The sequence below is a fragment of the Acipenser ruthenus genome, chromosome 6, assembly GCF_902713425.1.
Source record: "Acipenser ruthenus chromosome 6, fAciRut3.2 maternal haplotype, whole genome shotgun sequence".
Classification (NCBI taxonomy): Eukaryota; Metazoa; Chordata; class Actinopteri; order Acipenseriformes; family Acipenseridae; genus Acipenser; species Acipenser ruthenus.
The window spans coordinates 49,042,455-49,068,845 of NC_081194.1; the positions used below are offsets into that span (position 1 = coordinate 49,042,455).

General features: G+C 36.3%; 1 pseudogene; it reads right to left on the reverse strand.

Annotated features, from left to right (window-relative positions):
* The window catches only part of LOC117410424 (kinesin-like protein KIF16B), a 130,818-nt pseudogene extending 106,658 nt beyond the window's left edge, over positions 1 to 24,160 (reverse strand).
* Between the last annotated feature and the right edge of the window lie 2,231 nt (positions 24,161 to 26,391).

A 26,391-nucleotide genomic window follows, 5' to 3' on the forward strand; every position in this document is an offset into this window, starting at 1 on the left:
TCTCCCTTTTTGTGGATCGGTATTATGTTTGCTGTTTTCTAGTCTGTCGGTACAACCCCTGTGTCAAGAGACTGTTGCATGATCTTGGTTAGCGGTTTGTAAATAACTTCTTTCATTTCTTTGAGTACTATTGGGAGGATCTCATCCGGCCCAGGGGATTTGTTTATTTTAAGAGCTCCTAGTCCCTTTAACACTTCTGCCTCTGTTCTGCAAAAGTTATTTAAAACTGGATAGGAACAGGTCGAGATGTGGGGCATGTTGTCCGTGTCCTCCTTTGTAAAAACCTGTGAAAAGTAATCATTTAATATATTTGCTATTTTTTTTCTTCGTCTATGATTTTGCCATTTGTATCTCTTAGACATTTAACCTCCTCTTTGTATGTTCTCTTGCTGTTATAATATTGGAAAAACATTTTGGAATTTGTTTTAGCCCCCTTAGCAATGTTCATTTCTATCTCTCTCTTGGCCTTTCTAACTTTCTTTTTGACTTGCGATTGCAGTTCCAAGTACTCTTTCTGTGTACTTTGTTTTCATAACAAATATACTTCATTTCCTCCCCAGGCAGTAAAGCCTCCCATAACCTCCTGAATGTACTTATTAACCTTCCCAATAGACTCTGTTTCCCATCAATGTTAGAATAAACCCATCTATTAGCCTTCAAACCAGTGCTCCAACAGCTGAAAATGGCTGAGTTCACCCACTGTTTTGATGTGCACAGTGTGGTTTGTACTATATACTATACTTTTGCACAAAAAAATAAATAACTAAATGAAAAAGCTATTAATTCTCTTTTTCCAGATTGTAGACTGAGGGCATAATTTAATTAACTTTTTAGCTGGATAATTTTTTGGGGGAAAATATAAATTCTTGCAATGAATGCAACTTTATTTATTTTGTTATTTATTTTAATTAGTCTGAAGAAACAAATTGTTGCTGATGTGTTAATTCAATCTTTTCTATTTTCACTGAGATTTTGCCTCTTTGTTTATGCCTCAAGCAAAACAGCAGCACAAACTTGCAGCAAAAAGAAATCTGAAAGGGATTTAATGTACAGTATCCACCCAGGTAATCACCCCACACCACCCAATGAAATGTGTCCTTAAAACTGCAAATTGTACTGTATTTCAATCACACTCCACCTTTCAGATACGTTTGCTACAGTGCTACTTTGTCACATCTAGAATGTCAATGAATTTGATACTCTAACCCCTTTAAGTTTAAAGCATCCAATCTACTCAGTAAGTGGCATCAAAATGAATCAATTTAACAAATTAACAAATTAGTTAGCAATTTGCATAACCTATAAAAAGATTTAGTACACTTCTCATCCACACTGACTGGTTGTTAAAACCTTCACAATCCTTATCTGGAATATTTTGTCCCTCTTATGCTTTTAAATGTTTTTTTCACAGGATTTAAAGAAGATATTCACAAATATGATATATTGGCAGCAGTCTAAAGCCAATTACAAATAAAACAATATTTTAATATTCATCTGAATTTTGTAATATTATTCAAACTTCACATAATATAACTACTTCTTACTGTCCTAAAAACCAAATCTGTAAAGTCTATGCTGAAATAACTAAATCAAAAAGCCATTAATTCTCCTTTCTTCCAGATTGTAGACTGAGGGCATAATTTAATTAACTTTTTAGCCGGAGAAATTGTTCAGGGAAAATATAAATTCTTGTAAAGAATGCAACTTTTTTTTTAATTAGTCTGAAGAATCAAATTGTTGCTGATGTGTTAATTTAATATTTTCTATTTTCACTGAGAATGAAAAGTTAATTTTAATGGACCCCAAGTGGTGCACAAAAAAAAAGATAATTATATAATTGCATCAGCAGATGATGCTCAGTCCTTCAGTGCTGCTTGACATTTTCTGTTCCTACAATGTACTCATTTCAGTCAGAGCACCAGCATTGTTGCAGGAGGAAGCATTAACTACACATTGTAGTTATTTTCAGCTGGGATTGTGTTGAAAAATATATTGCACTGTAGGGCGTTTCTCCAACACTTTAACTACTTAGATTTGTTTAAAGACATTTCTTTTTAACCATCAAATCTGCTTGTTTATTGCAATGTATCAAAATACAGATTACAGAATATGACATGTACCTATGGCTACACACAAATAAATAAGTGCATTAAAGCAGACTGGTATTGACTTGTCGCCCTCTGAATTATCAGTCATACCAAGCGTGGAAACCTATAGAATTCAATGCATCGATAACAACCCTAGTGCAGTTCAGGAGATTTAATCTTTATGAATTTTGCTACCTCTAATCCTCAAATCAGTCACAGGACAGATCTTATGCAAAGTCGTTTCTCATGCTGTCTTGCCATCTGCTGGGCAATTCTAATCTCCAAGGTTGACTAATTTCTCTTTATTTTTGCAACATGCAGCTGCCAAGTTATCTGGATCTCAACTAGTAAAACCTCAGGCACTGCTGGTGTTTAATACATATGGATGCTATGCAAAATCTGTTTGTATTTCATTACAACCAAATATGCAAAAGGAAATTGCAAAACATATCCACCAGAATGTGTTGCACTTAATGATCCATGCTGCTGCCTTTCACCAGTTCAGCAGGTTGTTGCCATGTACCATAATATTGTAAGGACTGGGTAAACAACTTTGGGTGTACAGAGTCCAAACTCTTTTTGCATGCTAAGTTATAATGATTTGAACTGATGAATTAGGTCTGGTCTTCAATAGTTCTGAAATGTATTGTAGGCTGCTTTTTTTTTTAAGGAAGATTCAAAATAACTCAGCAAGGAGGTAAGGTCATACACTGCAATTTCAAGCGAATACAGTACATTGCAGGTTACATTTCATTAACTAATATTGAAATAGTAAACTAATAGTGTATAATTAGTTTTAGGTAAGACAACTATTAAATTTATTTATCTTAATGCTAGAAGTCTCAGAAACAAAATGTTAGAACTTGAAGCTACTGCACGTAACTACGATGTGATAGGTGTTACAGAAACTTGGTTGTCTGAGAGTGATGGAGACAAATATAATATTAGTGGGTACACACTGTATAGGAAAGACAGGCAGGACAGAAGAGGTGGAGGGGTAGCGCTATACATAAGAAATAGTCTTGAAGCCCAGGTGTTAAATCAGGACAATGAAAACAATGCAGAATCAATATAGGTCAGAATAATGGACAACAATTCAAAGGGCATAATAATAGGCGCATGCTATAGACCGCCAAATTCAGACGCTGAGCAAAATAATCTGTTATACAATGACATTTGAAATGCGTGTAGAAAAGGAGAAGCCATACTAATGGGGGATTTCAACTTCCCCTGTACAAAATGGGAAAACCCGGTGGGGAGAACGACGGACGAAATTGAAATGGTGGAAATGACAAATGACTGCTTCCTAACGCAATTTGTCAAGGCACCGACTAGAGGGGAGGCATGCATTGATTTAGTCTTTTCAAATAATGAAGACAGAATAACTAAAACAGAGGTCAGAGAGCCATTGGCAAACTCAGACCACAACATGGTCTAATTTGAAGTATTTTTTAAACCCCCAAAAGTAATGACTAAAGCTAAGGTTTACAATTTTAGAAAAGCAAACTATGAAGGTATGAAACAGAGACTAACAGAAGTAGATTGGAGTAAAATAGAGAGAACATCCACAGAAAAAGGGTGGCTGTTTTTTTAAAAATGTAATACTAGATGCGCAAATCAATTACATCCCAAAAGTAGACAAATCTAAATCTAAAACAAAATGGTTTAATAGATCAATTTAAAAAAATATTCAGCGAAAAAAGGCACTTTACAGAGCGTTTAAAAGGGACCAAAAACAAAGTACACAGAAAGAGTACTTAGAACTGCAAACACAAGTCAAAAAGGAAGTTAGAAAGGCCAAGAGAGAGATAGAAATCAATATTGCTAAGGGGGCTAAAACCAATTCCAAAATGTTTTTCCAATATTATAATAGCAAGAGAACATTCAAAGAGGAGGTTAAATGTCTAAGAGACACAATTGGCAAAATCATAGATGAAGAAAAAAAAATAGCAAATATATTAAATGATTACTTTTCACAGGTTTTTACAAAGGAGGACACGGACAACATGCCCCACATGTCGACCTGTTCCTATCCAATTTTAAATAACTTTAGCATAACAGAGGCAGAAGTGTTAAAGGGACTAGGAGCTCTTAAAACAAACAAATCTCCTGGGCCAGATGAGATTCTCCCAATAGTACTCAAAGAAATGAAAGAAGTTATTTACAAACCGCTAACCAAGATCATGCAACAGTCTCTTGACACAGGGGTTGTACCGACAGACTAGAAAACAGCAAACATAATACCGATCCACAAAAAGGGAGACAAAACCGAACCAGGTAATTACAGACCAATAAGCCTGACTTCTATTATATGTAAACTTATGGAAACTATAATAAGATCCAAAATGGAAAATTACCTATATGGTAACAATATCCTGGGAGACAGTCAGCATGGTTTTAGGAAAGGGAGATCGTGTCTAACTAACCTACTTGACTTTTTTGAGGATGCAACATTGAAAATGGATAACTGCAAAGCATACGACATGGTTTATTTAGATTTCCAGAAAACTTTTGACAAAGTCCTGCATAAAAGATTAATTCTCAAACTGAACGCAGTAGGGAGTGGTTAACACATGGATTAGGGAGTGGTTAACATGTAGAAAACAGAAAGTACTGATTAGAGGAGAAACCCCAAAATGGAGTGAGGTAACCAGTGGTGTACCACAAGGATCATTATTAGGTCCTCTGCTATTCCTAATCTACATTAATGATTTAGATTCTTGTATAGTAAGCAAACTTGTTAAATTTGCAGACGAAACAAAAATAGGAGGAGTGGCAAACACTGTTGCAGCAGCAAAGGTCATTCAAAATGATCTAGACAGCATTCAGAATTGGGCAGACACATGGCAAATGAAATTGAATAGAGAAAAGTGTAAAGTACTGCATGCGGGCAATAAAAATGTGCATTATTAATATCATATGGGAGATACTGAAATTGAAGAAGGGAACTATGAAAAAGACCTAGGAGTTTATGTTGACTCAGAAATGTCTTCATCTAGACAATGTGGGGAAGCTATAAAAAAAGGCCAACAAGATGCTCGGATATATTGTGAGAAGTGTTGAATTTAAATCAAGGGAAGTAATGTTAAAACTTTACAATGCATTAGTAAGACCTCACCTAGAATATTGTGTTCAGTTCTGGTCACCTTGTTACAAAAAGGATATTGCTGCTCTAGAAAGAGTGCAAAGAAGAGCAACCATAAAAAGGCATGTTGTATGCAGACAGGCTAAAAGAATTGAATCTTGAACAAAGAAGACTACACGGCGATCTGATTCAAACATTCAGAATCCTAAAAGGTATAGACAATGTCGACTCAAGGGACTTCTTTGACCTGAAAAAAGAAACAAGGACTAGGGGTCACAAATGGAGATTAGATAAAGGGGCATTCAGAACAGAAAATAGGAGGCACTTTTTCACACAGAGAATTGTGAGGGTCTGGAACCAACTTTATTTATTTATTTGTTTATTTAGCAGACGCCTTTATCCAAGGCGACTTACAGAGACTAGAGTGCGTGAACTATGCATCAGCTGCAGAGTCACTTACAATTACGTCTCACCCGAAAGACGGAGCACAAGGAGGTTAAGTGACTTGCTCAGGGTCACACAAGGAGTCAGTGACTGAGGTAGGATTTGAACCGGGGACCTCCTGGTTACAAGCCCTTTTCTTTAACCACTGGACCACACAGCCTCTTGCTAATGTTGTTGATTGAAGCTGACACCCTGGGATCCTTCATGAAACTGCTTGATGAGATTCTGGGATCAATAAGCTACTAACAACCAAACGAGCAAGATGGGCTGAATGGCCTCCTCTCGTTTGTAAACTTTCTTATGTTCTTATGTTCTTACCAGTAACTATGTGCAATCTAAAGCCTGTTTCACACTGGACTGAAAATCACCACATAAACAGGTGGTTTTGGAATTTTTACTGACATCTGTGAAATTTTATCCCAGATAATTCTCAGAGATACTCTGATGATTTTACAGGACATCGAGACCTATGCAATTTTAAACTCAGGTGTCCTGTCTTTTTACTCCCGTGCAAATCAACCATGTCAGTGTGATGTTACAATTGATATACCATTGCCGCGGTATTCGCCTCAAAGCAATACCAGCCTTCTCAATAAACCATAATATAATATTAAAATTGGTACGATCTGTCCTGAGATTACAAAGCTACAGTGACCCACAAACAAAATGTAAATATAATTGCTTGGTGGCTGTTTTCATAGTAAAAGAATAGCAGAAGGGAGTGTTGGCATGTAGGAGGGAGCAACACAAGGAATAACGACAGCACAAGTAACCACAGGTGAGTTAAATAATAGACTGTACCAATAACTAGGGGGTGTTGCCTTTCCCTGCATGAACGTTGTCTCAATCCACATGTCACTCCAAATACCATTCCAAAACCCTGGAATGTGTCGCATCACATGATCACATGCAAGAAATATTCATAATGATGATTTTTGTGGGGTTTTTTTTTTCGTTTTTTTATTTTTTTTATTTTTAAACCAAGGAGCGCTAAGAAAGCTATGATAAACAAATATCTCTGTGACAGTCATGCCTACATTGCTTTTTAAAAAGTCAAAAGCAATTCATGTCATTAAATGAGTCACTTGATTGATTAAAAAACAAACCTGATTCCCCTGCACCAGAAGTTCTTTCAGCCGAGCAATTTCAGCTTGCAGCTCGCGGATAAGCTTGACGTTGGAATCTTCATTAATAGTAGGCTTGCTGATAATGTTTTTGGCTCTATTTGCATAGCGAAGTGAACTTAACGTTTCTCCATAATTGACAACAGGTGAGACAGCTATTAAACACAAGAGATCAAAAGTTATTAGGAGGGATGTGCTCTTTCATTTAATTTTTTATTTATTTTATAAAAACATACAAGCTTGGCAAACCATTTGACAAGTAAGCATCTTTCCAGGCTCAAACAGTAAAATACCACTGAAAAACATGCCAAGCCTCGTGCTTTGTGTGTCAAATCAAATGTTAAAAATGAAATTTATTAACAAAGGAATCAGTGACACAATCTTTTTTTTTCTACTCAAAATGGAATCGTAGGAGATAATACAATTATAATCACCAACACAGTTACAGCACACCGTGAAACTGTAAGGATCACCTTCTCCTTGTCTATCAATCACTAAACAAGTAGATGCATACAAACACACCAGCTGAGAAAGTAGGAAAAAGCAGCAAACATAATTCTTTCACAAACATTACCATGACTTTAAATCCACATTCAGTAAGTACAATACAAACGCACACAGTCTAGCACATAAGATTTTCAAATTACATGCTGCATAGTTTGTAGTACTTTTACAATACTTCAAAGCTGATAACAAACTTTCCTGACAGGCACATTAATGTTTGTTAAAAGGATTATGCTATCATATACATCTTTGTTTTTTAAAATTTCATTAATTAGTTTTATTTATTTAATAGCTACTATATTCATTTAAAAACTGCAATATCTCTGTGCTACAAAATAGTCTGGCAAGGTGTTTTTTTTTTTTTTTTTTGACAAAATGCATTTATCTAGGTTTACCCTAACGGTAACATTTATAGAATACAGCCCAAGCCTGCAATCTGGGACGTGACACTTAATATTCGTTTTGAAAACAAGATAAGAAACATCATCATTCAATTTATATTCCACTACAGTGAACTTACTAGCAATCATAATGGTTTTGGAGTTTCCACCAAGGCTGTCTTTCAAGCCATCTTAAAACAGAGTCTCTATAAGGCACAAAAACCTGCTTCTTCTTTGCATGGGAGCTCGCAGCATCCTGAGAAGTCAGCCGTGAAGATGAAAAGAAAAAAAAAAAAAAGTCTTTTGTAGCACCATCACAAAGAGAACTCATGTTTGGAATTCCATGACATATCGATCTGCAAAATGCAATCAGACAACTAGCCATGCAATCAATGATCAAGGGAAAAAAACAAGCTTTGCTAAACAGATCTGGTAGGCCTACCTAAGGCAGAGATTACATTTCCCAGAGTGACCAGAGACTTGTTAATGTTTCCTCCTTCTTTTAACCTCACACCAGTGGCACCAGAGGCATCTGCTCTCTCACTTCCTGCAAAATCCACCAAATGGATTTTACTGACCGTTTTGCATGGCATTTCCACATCAAATTTGGCCTGGGGAGAAAAACATGGGTAAATAATCACAAATTCTAAAATATATTAGTATCAGACAAGATAAAGGGATGGAATATGGTAATTTCCACATTAAACTATAATCTGTAAACTCGAAAATGTGTTACTCTTGTTATTTTAACTATGTGATCCAGACATTCCTACAGTAGGCACACTGTGTGCAGTAATATCCAAGAACATATACTGAATACACTGCAACATATGAATTCTTTATTTATAAAACAGCCAATTGTAAGATACTGTATGTAAAAATCAAACACAGTCAAATCAATTTAAGTTTCTAAAGATAGAACTTCTAAAACAGTGCAGACTGGGTGTTCATTTCCCCCCACACAAATTGTAGAGTGCTAATGTTTGAGTATTCTCCTTGATACACAATAGCTTATATCATTGTGTTATTTATCACAATATAAAATATGTAAGCATTGTTTTAATTGTCAACAACAATGAGAAAAAAAAAACAGAATTCATCAAGAGACCAATACTATTTGGGCTATGATTAGAAATACAAACTAAATTGATCTCAGTAAAATACCTTCATACAATATTTAACAATGGAAACACTTTAATAATTAAAATCTTCCCTGAAGATCTTTGGATTCATACAATTAATATTTACACAACATCACAGCCAAGTCTCCACTCCAGAAACAAGCACTGACGAAGCTATAACTGGGCACATTAGTCTTAAATAAATAATTTTAAAAAAAAACAGCTAGACAGAAAAAGTTCTAATTAAGTCTGTATTCCCTCCAGGAAGATGTAGTGATTTCCTAAAATGAGTGCAAACTGCAATGCAAGTCACCTCAGGAGGTAAACCCAGTAGACATCCCATGTGTTATATTAATTACCACAAAACAGTGCTGTGGTAGCTTGGTCCAGTTAATTGGGAGAACAGAAATTCATTTGGGAAATTCTGACAGTTACACATTCAAGTTGACAAGGCGCTTGTTACACTGAAAAGACATTAACATCCCTTTTAGTCCGCTTACCTGAGTGAAGTTGATGGTAAATATGGCATGGGACCTGCTGCTAACATCATTCATCCCTGTGCTGGCTGTGGTTCGATTGATATTTCCAGCTTCCATCAGTTCCTTGACGTCGCTATAGTTCTGGACCAGGTGTTTTGACAGATCTGGATGAATATAAAACAAGAGCGCTCAACAACTCCCACTGAATACAGTTTCACAAGGCAGATAATGAAATGTAATTTAGTGCACAACAGGATGTAAACCACAGATACAGTTACTTAAATTTGTACTTGTCTTTTACTCTAGAACAACAAGCTGAACTTTTTTTTCAGTCCTGTAAAAAATAATTCCTAGGAAAGATCTCTGTAATGATAGATGCTCGCCATTGCAAATCTGACTCTGGATGCTTTTTGATGTTTTATGATGTTGAAAGAGTTCAGAAAGAGTTCTCTTTTAATACAGTTTTACACTATATTCATTCTGAAGTGCAGATTTTTTGGGGGAAACCTTTTGTATAATGTATATATTCTTACCCTCAGCATAAGGTCCATCTTTTGGATGCTCACGGACTCTGAGGTTATATGTTTCGGTGGATTTTCTCCTGAGTATGTCTACTCGTTCATTATAGATTTCCAGGTAGCTGTTTTTTTTTTTTTTTTTTTTAATAATAAAATTCAGTTTTAAAACTAGAGTTTTAACTTTTACTTCTGCTGGCTAAAGCCCAGTGTCCCATGGCTGTATTATCCATATTTTATAACCATCTGTTATGTCTGGCTCTTTAATTCCAGTCCTCATAAAGCAATATTTTTAGATGAGCTTTAACTGTAAATGATACAAATAAGTCAATGTAATCTCCCAGGAACCTTGCTCCAATGAGCAGTATCAATAAAGTAAACGGCACACTGATGTTTCACATGGCTGAAATTGTAATACACTGAACAGCACTATTAAACCCAACCATTCAGAAAGCAAACCCCTCCCCCACCCCCTAATAACATTTTACTATGCAAATTGTGTATAGTCAACTAGAAACTGGCAGTGAACTGACTGTTAGCATGAACTCAGTTGCATTATGACAGGATGAAATGGTTTGGCAAACTACAACAGAATGGCCTAAATATTGTAAATTCAAATCTACACAGTCAATAAATTTGAAAGCCCCAGTACACTGGACCATCACCAGTCAACTAGCTGAATACAGTTAAAGCAAACTAACCAATTTAAAATAATAACTCAATTACTCAGTTAGTCCTTATTAAATACTGTACATCATGTGTTTACTAGCACGTTTTTCTATGAGTTACAACTATGTTTTTTTTCTGTTTGAACTGCAAGAACTGGGCTTTTCAAATAGACTTATTTTCCTGATTAAACAACATGATTGTTGTTTGTTTATTAGAATAACCAACAATAAGCATATACAGCAACTGATTATTATAGTCTCCTTGTTCTTCTTCACCATCTAAGACAGCTGAGAGTTACTTATGTATGCATGTATCTATTTGCTTATATATTTCTAAAGTCCTTCTCTGCCTTCCAAAGCTCTCTGCTATAAGGCCGCGTTTGACGTAAATCTACCGAACCTTTCCTCCAATCCACATTAAAAGTGACCTTCATGATAATTTGTACCTCATTAGAAAATGCTAAATAACCATCTCCCAAGAGTAGCACAATAATGAGGGTTCAGTCCCTTTCAGAAAAACTAGGCAATCAAAGTAATTGACAGCAAGGTTACACTGCCTGCTGTACTGTGCAAGATAAAGATGGTGAAGAGCGGCTAGTTATCTAACTTCAGTACGAAAGGAAGCCTCATCCTACCTTGTCATCCCAGCTATTCTGCTGAACAGCCCTTCACATATTCGAGGTATCAAACCTGCATCGCCCTGTAGCAACAATTCACATAAACATACATAAACACTCTTTTCAAAAATTGTAGAAGTGTGTTTGCAATCAAAATCTCCAGCAACCTACGCTGGACAGGTCTTCCCCCAACCGTATTTCCCCCACAAAAGCTGCTCTTACCATCCATTCTTTTCTTAAACCTTATGCAGTCTCAGACGTGTGGCGCTTTCTTAAGCCATATGCAAGACAATGTTATTTTTTCTCACATGTTCATCATACCTTTTTACGTGTTGATTATTTTTCTCAATAACAAACTGCTCCCTTTGTTCCTCTTGTGTGCCTTGGATGTCTTTGTTGGATGTGGTGTATTTACTTATATTATTTTATTGCGTGTTGTTGCATCGCTGCCGTTCAGTGTCTGACTCGGGACCCTCGCCGCTGTTCCGTCTCTGACTCGGGAATTGCTGCCTCACTGCTCACACACTGGATCTGCTGCCAATGAGTTCCGTCTCCGACTGTTCTGTCTCTGACTCAGGAATCGCTGGCTGCTCACTCTGCTTACACGCTGGATCCGCTGCTGCGGTCTCTGACTCGGGAAACACTGGATTTGCACGCTTTCCAAGCTTGCGTTTAATGGAAAGCTCTTGTCTTGTTTGGTTTTAAAAATGCTTTATTCAAATAGTCAAAGGTACACAAAATAACAATCTTCAATACAGGAATCAAAAGGATCCCTGGGTCTGACTCCAGACACCGAGCACAGTACAACTTTTCATTCACATTTCCCGGGGTTAAATAGCCCTTGTTACACCCCTAGTCCTGTAGCAGGCAACCTATAGAAAGTAAGGCATCCTTATCAAAACTCTCCGATTGGTCAAAATCCTACAGAGCTTTGCTCCCCTCAGTCTGGGCTCATGCTGCAACTAGATGGTTGTCAAGTGTACCGTAGCGTGTGTGACAAATGCTTTTGCGTTCTTACATTCAATCTTATTGTACATAATTATAACATTCAATAGTATCTGACTACAACATCATACAGTACATAAAAACTAGCATTCAATTGTGTTCAAGGATTACAGATAATACTGCATGTATTTGCCTGTTAATGCAGTGTTTTACCAGTTATTGTTAATAGTGTGCAATTCCTGCAGTATAGTAGTAATAAAACATAGCTAATTTGCTTACAAACCCCCGTTAAACTGAGAGAGTACCGCCTAAGCTTAATAAAACAATTTAAAAAAAATTATCCTTTGTAATGAGTCAGAGACTTCTGTACCAAAGAACTAATGAGGTCGCTATGGCATCCTTAATAACATAATGCCTGCAGGATTTTGTTTCCCTGTTGCAAGTGAAATTTCAGCCTGCTTCAAAGAAAAAGACGACTAAAACTAAATCACAATGCTCCGAGTGTGACACTGAACAAAATGGCGATGATGGCTCCCCTTTACTGGCCTCTATAGCTGCGGAAGGCTCGGACCCGAACAATGTAGCGAAAGATATCTCAAATATGTATGAAATACTTTAAAACATATCAGAGGAACTGAGCGACCTCAAGGACATTAAAAGATCATTGGCATCTGTAGAAGGGAAAATCTCAGATATACTTGTATAATGAGGAAAGCAGACGTTAATTTCTAGAGGAAGCTGATCAAGAAACAAAAGCAACCCCCCCCCCCCCCCCCCCCACATCCCAGGCCGAAATTACAAACTTGATGATATAGAAAACAGAAATCGTCGCAATAATCTGTTTCATCGGATTTCCGGAAGGGAGCGAAGTTGGCTATGCCATCGCATTTCTGAGAAAAAATATCCCTACAATTCTGAATATAAATGCTACCGCAGGGTTGGAAATTGACCGGGCCCATAGGTCTCTGGGACCTCGTCCAGCTCCTGACCAGTGACCAAGGCCTATAATTGCACGCTTTCTGAGATTCCAGGACAGGGAGTTGATTCTTCGTGTGGCCAGGAGGAAAGGGTAAATCCGCTGGGAAGGACACCGCATAATGATTTTCCCCACTCTCTCAAAGGCCCTAGAAGACCTGAGGCAAACACTCTGTGTGAAGTTTGCTTTGATGTACCCTGCTGTGCTGAGGATCGACACCACAGAGGGATCACGGCGGTTCAAAGATCCAAAGAAAGCCATGGACTACATTCAGTTATTACCGAAGTGAATAAAAGACTGGGGGAAACGTGTCTAACGTTGCTACAACTGTTTACATAAGGTGAGTGTATTGTTTTATTTTTTTTACATTTTGACATTCATGGTGGCTTCCCATGTACCCTCATGGACTACATTTCTGTGGCAATGTGCCCCACCCCTGTGTGCATGTGTGTGTTATATGGTGTATGTTGCGTGTGTTAATGTTGGGGTATAGAGATTGGTACACGGGATATAAACGGGTCTGTGTTTCATGTGTGATTGCACATCACTGCACCTGCATTTAAAGTATAGTATGTGAGCACGGGGTTGCACAGAATTAATTCACGTGCTGGGATTCAAGTGAATAATTAATTAGTAATTGAATCCCAGCACAACAGTACATATAGATGCACATTTCTTTCACTCGGGGTTGGGTGTTCGTGGGTAGAGAACGGGTGAGAGAGAGGAGTAAAAACCAAAGTAAAAGCGTAAATATAAGTGTTTGTACTCACCGTGTTTGTTTGTCTGTCCGTTCACCATTTGTTAAATGTTAGTGCGTTTTGTTTGTCTATTTATTTTGGCGCAAGTGCCGTGTCCTGTTTTTGTGTTTTGTTTGTACAACCTTTTTATTTTCTGTTCTGATTATTAAATGCTTCTTTGTGACAATTTCCCATCATCCTCCTGCTCACCAGTAAATCCATCTCAGTTACATATGTGATCAGGAGGATGATGGGAAATGTAATTCTGAGGTCCATGCGGGTACACGGGAAGCCATCTTGAGGCAGGGAATGCAATTTAAAAGTTTAAAAAAGTGGTCAAAACGTAAAAGAAAAAATTTAAACAATACACACACCTTACGTAAACAAACCCAACAAAATAAAATAAAAAAGTCCTTATCTACCCTTTAATTAACACTAAAATCTTGGCCAACTGCTTAGATAAAGTAATCACTGGTTTGATCCATCCAGACCAACTTGGGTTTATACACAACCAGTATTCTGACAACATTAGGCGTCTTATTAATATATGTGGGCTACCTGATGGCTGCTGTTTCATTAGACGCCAAAAAGGTATTCGATAGGGTAGAGTGGAAATATTTATTCCTCTCCTTAGAATCCTTCGGTTTTGGCCCAACTTTTATTAACTGGATTCAGCTCTTATACAAACATCCAAATGCAGCAGTGCTGACTAACAGGTTAATATCCCCACAGTTCAAACTTGGCAGGGACATTTGACAGGGATGCCCACTCTCACCCTAGAGGCTGGTTCACACTGGGCAAAGATTAACACAAACGCTATGAACGTATGCAGGGACAGTTCACATTGAGTGATCTGCTTGCTGCATTAGTACATTCTGATTGGTCAATTGAAGACAATAGTGTGACATAACCGCTGCCCTAACCTCAAACAAATAAACACAACACTTCCAAAATGCCTCATTCTGTTTTAATTGTAATTCAAATGTTACGAATTCTTCTTCTTTTGAGAAGAATAAATAACAGGAGATGGTGGGTGAGACCTATTAACGAACTTAATTTTCAGCAAGGTGACTATTGTAACCTGGTCCAGGAGATGCGTTTGGGGGACATGGAAAGTTTTTTTTCGGTTAACACGTTCTGGAACTGTTGCCAAGGGCCAGCACAAAAGCCGGAACAACACTGCCCTACTGTCACTAATAAACTTGTATCGCCCACCACGAGCACTACTGCATGCACCCAGGACTGGTTGACTGTGTTGGTATATTGTTGGGCGGATATATTTTTTGGGACTGCAACCCTGTTGTTATTTACTCCATGCAACACACATTGTTGTGTAGTGCCGGAGGATTATTGTTTGGTAACCAGACCTGGATATAAAAACAACAATAAAACCTTTTCCAAACTGGATTATAAACATCTCTGTCTGCTTCATTAACACACTGCATCACTCCTGCACCTGTATCCACTCAGCCACTTTGCCACAGTCTGGAAAAACATCTTTCAGATCTTTAATCTCTACCTTAATCTCTCTTCAGGTCTCTGGCTAAATCCTAAACTATGTATTGCTAAATTACCCTTTCTCTGGAAGGAGTGGCTGCAAAGCAGTATTGTAGTGCTGGGAGATCTGTATGAAGGCAATGCTATCAAATCATTTGAAAAATTGCAGCAAGATTTTGGCCTACTCCCATCTTGGTTTTGGAGATATTTACTCCGACACCTTCTTGTCCAAACCTTTGGCTCAGCCAGTGTCCTGCCACAGTATACAAATTTTCCTACTGACATACCGAGTAGATTTGGTAAGGGATACGAGGCTTCGGCCTACTACACTATGCTCCTACAACAATCTGCCAAGAAATCTGTATGGGAGGCCGACCTACAATTGTCACTTAGTGAAGAACAATGGGTTAATCTACTTAGAAACTCCAAAACAATGTCAAGAGAAGTTCATACTAGGCTTATACAATTTCTAATTTTAAATAGGTTTTACTGGACCCCATCCAGTTTGCATAGAATTAATTTGAAGGATTCCCCTGAATGTTGGAAATGCAAATCAGAAGTAGGCACTCTAGTTCATGCTCTGTGGAGCTGCCCTACAATTCAGGCACTTTGTTCAGAAATTCATAGGATTCTTCAGAACATTATGAAGGTTAATTTCCCCTACTATTCTTCATTTGTATATTCTGGGAGATCCCTCACCAACTGCAAATCTTCCTGCTCAAGATGCTGACTGGATCCAGAGTGCCGCAATGCTTGGTAGAAAATTAATAGTGAAGGACTTTAAAAGTACACATGATCCTTCCTTCCCCTGATGAGTGGTGTGTACAATTTAGCCAAATTGCTGCCTATGAAAAGCTCTCATACAGATTAAGTGATAAAGTTGATAAATACAACATGAGATGGGCTAGGTACCTCAGTTATATTGGTCAGTCTTGACAACACGTTCTGTATGAGTTCAGCTCAACCCCACACCAAAGAGAAAGAAAACAAAAAAAGAAAATGATGTTTGAATAAATGAATGAAAATTTGGAGGGGGATGAGCCGCTGGAGAATTACAAGTAATGTATTGTTTTCCTTCTCTTTTTTCTTTTTTCTTTTTTTTCTCTCTCTAAATTTGTAATTTAATTCAATTGTATCTATTTTTCCTTACAATTATATTTCAATGTACACTTGTTTCTGTCTGCCATTGTACAAGTGATGTCTGAAACCAAGTGTTAACTGATTCTACAATGATATTGTACAAGAAAAAAAATCAATGAAATATTCGTTACAAAAAATGCTGTACATTTAGTTGTTCTGTGCATATAGTTTACTACAGGACAAATACGTATTGTATCATTAACTGGAATGAAACTGTTTGTGTCATTATCTAAAAAAGGCATGAATTGTCGACTGCTGAGAGCTATCAATTAGGCGTTGCACTTGGTGGGGGTTTTTTTGTGAATAAGACTGTTAAAAAAAAGGTATCCTACCCACACAGCATTTGACAGGCTGCACAAAATGTCAGTTTATCAGCCAAGATGATTATTGGTTGTTAGTTGTGTTGGAAATTAATTCTATCATGTGGTTACTTTGTAAAGACCAGTCACACAGCATTTGACAGGCTGCACAAAATGTGACAATAAGCGGGTTTGTGAGAGGATATTAAGAGAGCTAATTTCTCAAAGAACCTATGGTGCATGGCGAGTGGTTTTTGAAAAGTCGTGATAATAAACAGGTCATGATATTAAGCGAGGTGATATAAAACAGGTTCATCTGTGTTTCTTATTAATAAGTGTGTTTCACATCATCTACCCTCATCCTTACCATTTAAGATAGTTAATAATTTCACCTACCTCACAGTCTCAGTAGCGAGGTCATTTACCAATCTCTTGCAAATGCAACTTTGCTCCATGGAGCGTACCAAGTAAGACTTTGCTTGCTGGTCCACTCTGCCTCTCATACTTGCTGGTTGTATAAACTCAGTCAAAATGAATACCCTCCCCACATTTTTGTGTCTCTTTCAAAGTATCCTGTTTTTTTATTTCCAAGTCTTTTTTTCAACTCTCTTCACCAAATGATATCCTCTTTCATTTACAACAAAAAGCCTCCTCACATCCATAAAGTCTTTCTCCAAAGGCCTAAGACATTAGGGTGTCTTGCCTTCCCCAATTTTCAGTTCTATTAATTGTCTGCTAATATTCATAGCAGGGGTGCACCGATAATTGTCAGTCTATCGGCATGGCAACAATATAAGGAAAAAAAAAACACAATCGGCTATCGGCAGTTTGTGTTATTTTAGCCAATAACGTACACCGATATTCGAATGCTACATTTCTTTTCTACTGTATGGTATAGGTAGAAGTTATGCAATGTTTGACAGCAAGTGGCTATAAAAGTTAATGTCACATTATAGATTTTTCTACAGAAGTGTTTTTACTAGTACAAATGCAAAATGTTGTTTTTGTGTGACTGTTGTAAAACAAATGTATAAATTGCTGTCAAGCACGCAATATAATACTACGTTATTCTTTGTATTCATTTTCTGAAGTAAACACTACCTGTTCATTTTTGTCATAAATACATCAAGTAAACAATAGCTGTTAATTTTAACATTCATAATTATAAAACAGTTTAAATAGTGGCCCTATGTCTTGTTCTGTTTGTTTACAATAGCTTACCTGCATAGCTTACCAGCATCTATTATTGTCGGTATTGGCCGATATGGGTAGATAACCATCTGCTATCCCCCCCCCCCCCCCCCATAGAAGTGGAATCAAATCTTTAAACAACCTCTTCATGGGGAATTGCTTGGCTTCTTTAGAACAGCTATCGCTTAAATACAACCTACCACATACCCACTTCTTTCGCTACCTATAGATTTGTAACTTTGTGTGCAATAGGATAGCTCAGTTCCCCACTCTGCCTGACGGGACACTGATTGACTCCATCCTTAAACTAAAAATAAATAAATAAATAATCCAGCAACAAGGAAGCAGTTAGGTGAATCCTACAATTACCAACCCTTTCCAAGTTCTTTAAAACATTTCAGGTTAATCCAAACAAGGATGTACCTGTAACATTCAGTGGAAGTCAAGTGGCTAAAGAAAACCATATTTTATTGTACAGTATTAAAGAGTAATACAGTTTTGTTGAGTTAAAATACTGTTATTAAAATGGGTAGCTGAGTGATGTTTTATGTTTTTCCAACATAGCCATTAATTGAGGTACATTAGGGTGTGTAGCATGGATAATTGTCTGTATATTTCTAAGAACATTAAACTTAAAGATATGTTAAGGTAAATAAACATTTTGCTTATTACATCTAGTGCCTGCAAACAGAACTGTATATGCATGCTATTTTTTGGGGGAGAAAATCTGATAATTATTTGGAATATTTATTTTCTGTAAAGGCACTCATGAATACTAAAGAGTACAACTTAATTAAATATGGCACACACATTGTATGTGTTTACACTGTTTTTATTAATTTGAATTTGTTTCAGCTTCAATGGAAGCAGCTAAATTGTTATAGTTGACCCTAGGGTGTTGCTGAAGAGGGGGACAGGATAGACGGAAGGATGGACAAATGGATGACTGTCTGAGGTCCTTTAATAAACCTTTCCAGAGTGGCAACTGTATGGTTTTTCATAAGTCTCCCTTAGACTTTTATAATTTATTAACTTTTCCAATAGGGTTGTAAAGTGGTCTGGTTCCGTTTGCCTTGCTGGTTTTTATTTATGCTGGTGCAAAGATTTAGATAAGGAGGTGGTGTTTAAGGGAATCTAATGATTCAAAGCCTATTTTCCCTGTTGGATAATTACATGATATCCATCAATTTATTAATATTGCAATGCAAATACCATAATCTGTGAACCTTGACTTATTTCACTTTTATAGCTCTGATCTCAAATAGCCCTTTTAAATAAATCTAACCTCAGCAGCTTTAACACTGACTCCTGACAACTTAAAATAAAATAAAAATCATAAACCAGGGGAAATTAATGCGGGATTGAAGCAGCCAAGTGTTAAAGTGTGAAACATATGTTTTCAGTAGCTATAATAAAACATAATAAATTGCTTACCGGGTTTCCCATCATTGTATAGGACTTGCCAGATCCAGTCTGGCCATATGAGAAGATGCAGGCGTTATAACCTTCAAAAGCAGCTGTAAGGACATCAGTGCCAAGATCTTTAAAAACCTTAAATAATAAAAAGATCTTTCTTCAAATATCTGGACAACAGCCATACTGTTGTATATAACTATTGTGAAATTATTTTAATTAAATGATAGTTTTTCATCTAAACTGTATACATTGCTTAGTAGATCAGGATATATGGTAAATTGCATTACTGAAGTGCTTTGGTTAAGAATACATTTAACTTTCTGTAATGCAAGTCATCAACATTTGAAATTAAAAGTTTTCAGATGTTAACAGTACACTCTATAAACATTTTAGTTCGATGTAGACTTTGTAATTAATTGGACTATCTCTAACATGAACTCGACTAGATCCTGCTAAAAGAAACCAGATATAATTAACAAAAACAACTCTTTCAAAGATAACTATTTCTACATTGTGCCCTCAATTTTCAGTCTTTGTGATTCTTCAGTTATGCTTTGTATTCATGAGCATTTATCAGGCTTGTGGTAATTAGACAGGGAATAGACACAACAAATACATTTTTGAGTACATGTATAACTTGCTGTGTTTATTGTAGCTGATCTATTGTAAATAATGTATAAATAATCAATTAGCAACATACCGTTATTTTATTTACTCGAAGACAGAAATATGTTTTATAAACTAGCACTTATTATCAGTGATGTTGGTTTTCTAAAAGTCTCCTTTTTTACAATTTAAATGTTGCCGGTATTTAAATGCAATGTAATCAAGTCACACATTATTTGATGGTCTCGATGTTAATTCAATAATGACGATTATATGGTAGCTTTGAAACAATATCATTTACTAATGTCTTGGTATAGTATGTCCATGGTTTTGTTTATGGATAACAAGATGGTGTATTATTTGACCGGGAAAGTATCTTCTGCTGCCTTTCAAAGGACCCTTTTTAAAACTGCCTCATTGGTTCCCTTTTATGTCTGTAAAGTATTGAATAACATCAATAACTGACAATGATATGCAAATAAATAGGTATTTTTATAGTAACAGTCCAAGAGTCTGTTCAAACCAATTTTATTTGCATTCTGTCTTCAGCAATTCTGACTTAATTAGGGAGGCACTACATGCACTGCAGTGCTGAAAAGACCAAAAAAAAGATAAATCATACCTGTCATGCACTTCTATTTGCTGTATATAGTAGGTCACAAATGTATTATTTGTCAGTTTAAACCACTTTCAGCTATGTCATATTACTTGCTACTAACACTCTAAAACAAAAAAAAAATAAATAGGTTATTCTCAATTATCTGTAACAGTCATTCATTTTCTGCCAATTACATGCTTTTTATTAAGCGCTTAATTATTCTGGACTAATCACCGTAACGTATTATTAATTTAATATGAATTTCTAAAATCCAGTAAGCAATAGACCAAGCTATATTTAGGCATTGACATACACCATAACAAATCTACTTAAGATTAACAATATTATTTCAAATGGTGATTCATGAAAATGACCAATTATATAAAGCTGTCATAATGACTACTGAAAAACTAATTAGGATGGACAGTTTTGAATACATTTCTAAAGAAAGATAATGAAATACATATTAAATAATAAAAACAAAAGAAAGTTTTGACGAGAAAAAAAAAACATTTAATTATATTTCTCTCTAAATTTGAAACCTGAAAACATTATTATCATAACCCTGGCTCCCTGAAATAGAAATGCAACCATTACCTAATGGGTGTTTACCTCCTAAAGACCCTGAAACCTGAATATTACAGTATATTCCAAAGCTGCTCAGCCGAGCCTGTGACACTGTCACGCCTGCCTCCGAGGGTATAAAGGACTGCGCGCACAGATCTCGTCGTCATTTTCCCTTCAAGCCTGCTGCAATCATGGACTCAGCGACCTTGAAGGTTAATGGTTACATTTCTATTTCAGGGAACCAATGCTATGATAATAACCGAACGTTCCCTTAGAAGTACAAAATGTGTCCATTATCAAATGGGTGAGTATACCCAAGCCGTCGCAAGGGCAAGATTGCCAAACGACCGGAATGCCACAAGGCTAAGCCGAGCCGTGTGGCGAACGGACTTGCTGAATGGGCACGTTTGAGGATCACCTCTGAGATCCAGCACTGCTTGTTGCTACAGATTGCATCCTTTGACAGGCACGCTAAATCAGGTGCTTGTACCAAGCAGCAATTGAAGCCTCCACCGGTGGAAATTGGGCTTCACTAAGATGTGTATGCGGGACCAATGAACCAATCAAAATGCTGAACCTTGGGAGAGGCATCAGGAACCAGTTAAATGTTTCTGAATGAACAGGTTGGATTGAAGCCACCGATGTGAATTCAAAAGACATTTTGACAGGAAGACCCGATGCATAAGCAACCAGGGATATGTTAATAAAACAATCTACACACTTGTGATAATGTTGAAAAAGATATTGCCGGAATATGTACAACAAAGCAAAAAGCTTGGCAAAGTAATGTGTCGTGTTTGAAACCCTGTTGAGTAACACTAAGTTAACATCATATAGAAAGTTTTGCCTAACTGCACTAACTTGATCTGACCACAAGAGTGTGCAACTATCAAAAGTCTAGTTTTCAAAAGATGATCATGTTAGCAGACAGACAGCACACCTCTAAAGGTTAAACTTATGGAAGTGCTCTTCTGAGTCAACCTGATTTTATTTTGCAGCTGCTACCCCCAGACCAACATTCAGAGGTCCTCATAAAATAGAGACTTAGTTACTATAGACATTACCCCCCCTCAGACCTCACTTACTACAATACTGTTAACTCTAAGTTGATCACTTGAAAAGGAGGGTATCTATAAATAAGTTAACGCTAGAGATAAAGGTATTACCCAGTACATGATAAATGTACAGTATGGATGGATGGATGGATGGCTAAGTTCTTTAAATAATTTTATAATCATATATTTTATTTCAGAACAATGAAATGCTTTGGGCTATATTTACTTTATAATAATGTCTGCAACAATGAATAAAAACAAAAGATTCATTGGTCACTGAAGAACTGATAAGCAACCCACCAGTACAAATGACCATAAAAAAAATAATTTTATGAACCAATCTAATGTCTGAATGTCTGAAACTGTGTCAATTTAAAGTCTTTAAGTTATCATTTCTGGTGTATTTTTTCATTAAAAGTTTCAGCCAGTAGTAATAAATCATTTTCCAATAATTTATGGCTGGACGTACATTTTCCTGAGCAATAAAATGTGAGTGTTTAATATCAGCTGAATAGTATGATAAGTTGTATGTGAAGGTCTTGAATCGCTCGCTCACTGGGTCTCCCGAGATTCCTTCTAGGACCTGTTAAATTGAAACACTTTTCAAATCAGGATGTTTCTTATTTGTTGTATGCAACTGTTCTGTTTTAGTCATTTTTGGTCATAAAAACATAGATTGTAAAATTCTACAGGAGACATCTTCACATCTTCCATGGCCTTTTTCAGGCATTAAAGTAAAGATGTAAGAACAAAGCTGGAAGTATTGACAATACACAGAGGCTGTAGCCGGAGAATGTTAGGGCAGAGGAAAGCCTAGGAGTAACAGTTAAAATACAGTAATAGTACAAATACATTACATTAAAAACAGTAACAAACAAAAATCTTTTTTTAATTAGATTCGTCAGCCATCACGGTAAACAACGTATTCTTTTTTTTTTCAAGCTCCGGCTGTCAAGTCAATTTTCATTTTTTCTTGCCAAACCTAATCAATGGATGTTAACAAATTAGTGAACCCTGGAAACAAGGGTCCAGTCTGGAAAGTTTTATGGTCAATGTCAGTTGCTGTCCCTGTTGGCCCCAGCCAAGATCGAATTTCTGCAGTTTTTTTTTGCACATATTCCCGCATATTTGGACTGCCTCTATATCACCAATGGTAGCCAACACAACACTGCCAGCCTAAATGATTATGAGTCAGTGGGCCGGAGATTTTTCATCTTATTGTAAAACAAACTGTAACACACTTACCTTTATGTTTGTTATGGAAGTCTTGTTCTCTTCCATATGAATAATACATTTGGCATCCAAATCTTTCTCTCTGTAATAAAATAAAACATAATAAATATGCTTTAAGAAAATGGATTTAACAAGATGAATTTAATGCAAAAATCTGTCATGTGGAACAACTACTGCAGAGTTATATAGCAGTCATTTGGTTATACAATATTTCACACATGCTGTGCTTTTCAATACATTATTTAAAAAGACATATTTATAAATGTAGCGGTTCATTCTATCTAGATGCTTAAAAAACAATGTTGTTCAGATTCAGTAATACAACTGCAAACTGAAGAACTAACCAACATGCATTCTATCAGACAGACAACTCAGTATAAGGTTATTAAACAGTTATGACTAGATGAACTTTAAATCAGCATAATCAACATATCATAAAACATTAGGCCTTAAAATGAGATTCTCTTGCGTTCTGAAAAAATATACAGTATAATAAAAGAGCCTGACAATGTCGGGGCTTATACAGATTCATTATTCAATATCCCTTCATATAATGCTTTCAGTTAAGCTACTGCGGTATATTGCAATCTATTTACTACCACATACCAATCTGTTGCAATCAAACAGAAATCTATTTAAAAAGCTGCAAATCACATGAATAATTAGGACATCTGAGGATTCAGGATGGGTGGTAAGATCTGTTGATCTGCTACTTTATGTCTTTCTGGCAGAAAAAGGAGATCTCATTGAGGCTCTGAAATGAATGTGCTGTAGTTGAAGTGTCAAAAGAGCATGCTGTTGAAATGGTGGCTAAATTATCTTTTTATTGTCAGGAATTAAACAGTATGAGTATGTGAAATGTTACAAAAGGGCCATTCTTTGTCAAGTGTTAAAAATTCCAATTCCTATTACCATCCTATACCATATGACACACAGTACATCCACCTTAACAAGACCTTTGTAGCTACCTAAGTTAAGTAATGTGTCTTTGTTGTATTGGGCTTTCTGCTAGATGCAAGTTCGTAACATCTATAACATTGAAATCAAGCTACAGCTATGGCAAAATGTTTTGTATCACCCTATAGAATTAACAAATTTTGCGTCATAAAGTCGAGCGAAACCTGCAGAATAATGTTACGTTAACATATTGAATTACATACCGCTTTGTAGTTTTCCATATACTTAACGAAAAACTGACACAAATTGAAAAATATGACATTTTGAAATTTAACATAAAATACTGTACTACTGTTATGGCCTCCGGTATAACTGTACTTTTTTTGATTACAGGATGTTAAATAAAATATCTAAATTACGTTCTCATATATATATATATATATATATACAGTGCCTTGCATAAGTATTCACCCCCCTTGGACTTTTCCACATTTTGTAGTGTTACAACCTGGAATTAAAATGGATTTAATTAGGATTTTTACCATTTGATTTACACAACATACTTAACACTTTGAAGGTGCAAAATATTTTTTATTGTGACACAGTAATTCAAGGCTGTTTTTAAATACTGTCAATTTAAAAATATCATACCACAAGCCATTGATATTATTTACCATCACGCCTAAAAAAAACAAAATCAGTTAAAAGCCGGTTGTGAGAACGTAAAGCAGCTTTCATTGCAAAGACTGCTAACCTGCAATTGATTTTCCAGTCTAAACAGAAGAATATGGAAAGTGAGAAAGGTTAGACAATGCAAATGAGTGTCAATGAAGAGTTTGGTGTTGCTTCAGCTTGAAGGGGTGGAAATGACCTGCAATTCTACAGCAAAAAAAAGTTCTCAACTTACTGTAGATAAGTGTATTGTGCTACATACATAAAATAACCAAGACATGATAAACCATGAAGAGGAAAGTTTATAGCAAGTCGACTTTTCATTTTCATTTGCTGATTTACAAAAACATACATTTTTGGTAAGTATCCTCCCCAAGTCAGCGTCAAGTCTTTAAGGAAGGACACATTAGTATTGTGCTAAAATTCGCTATAATGTTCTGTATTCGACTGCACCTGCACAAACAGCATAGACTGTTCGGTTCCTCTTTAATCAGCCTTCACAGCACAGTATTTATTTAGATCTGAAGCAACATGATACTAAAACAAATATCGGTGCCTTTCTAAATGTTGCTGGGGGGCAAAACCTTTAAGCAGTTTGAATTGAGTTGCCCATAAGCTTTGTGTCAGCATCCCTAGTAATTGGTAGCCTACCGTGTGTCAGTATCTGTTACTTCAATGTCAGCTGCTGCAGGGTTTTCCCAAGCTATAATATTTTACCTGTGTTGCACCAAGTACAGTGTGCAAAATGTAACAGTGTTCTGGTTTACAGGAATTTATTAATTTACAGGAAAGTAACTTGCAGTGTAGTCTTTGAACAGAATATTTTGTGATCCCTCTCAAACTGCTGTTACACAGGATTCACTAAGCAGATGTTTAGAAGTGAAGCCAAAACACAGTTGGCTCATACCATGTGGTGCTATTGTAGTATTTTAATCTTGCATCACATAGAGCTATTGGGTTAAGACAACATTTAATCACACACTTTTGGCCTATGCTTTAATATCACTTTTATTCTCATGTTTCTGCACACATAGCTCAAACTATTTGGGAGAATTTAAAAAATAGCAACATATTATGATTTATTTCTTAGCAGACTCCCTTATCCAGGGCGACTTACAATTGTTACAAGATATCACATTATTTTTACATACAATTACATTTTTTTTTTTTTTTTTTACACATTTTTTTTTACATACAATTACCCATTTATACAGTTGGGTTTTTACTGAAGCAATCTAGGTAAAGTACCTTGCTCAAGGGTACAGCAGCAGTATCCCCCACCTGGGATTGAACCCACAAACCTCCGGTCAAGAGTCCAGAGCCCTAACCACTACTCCACACTACTGCCCAATTAATATGCCCAATTAATATTAAAAAGAAAGATTAAAATCGAACAATACAGGTAGGCCATTGGATTCATTGTCTTTGCAGTACTGCATGTTGTACTGTATACTAAAATCAAACACTCCAAAATATAGTGATATTTAGTGAACTAAAATTTAAAGTTTAGCCCACTATTTGCACAGTTCCATTTTATG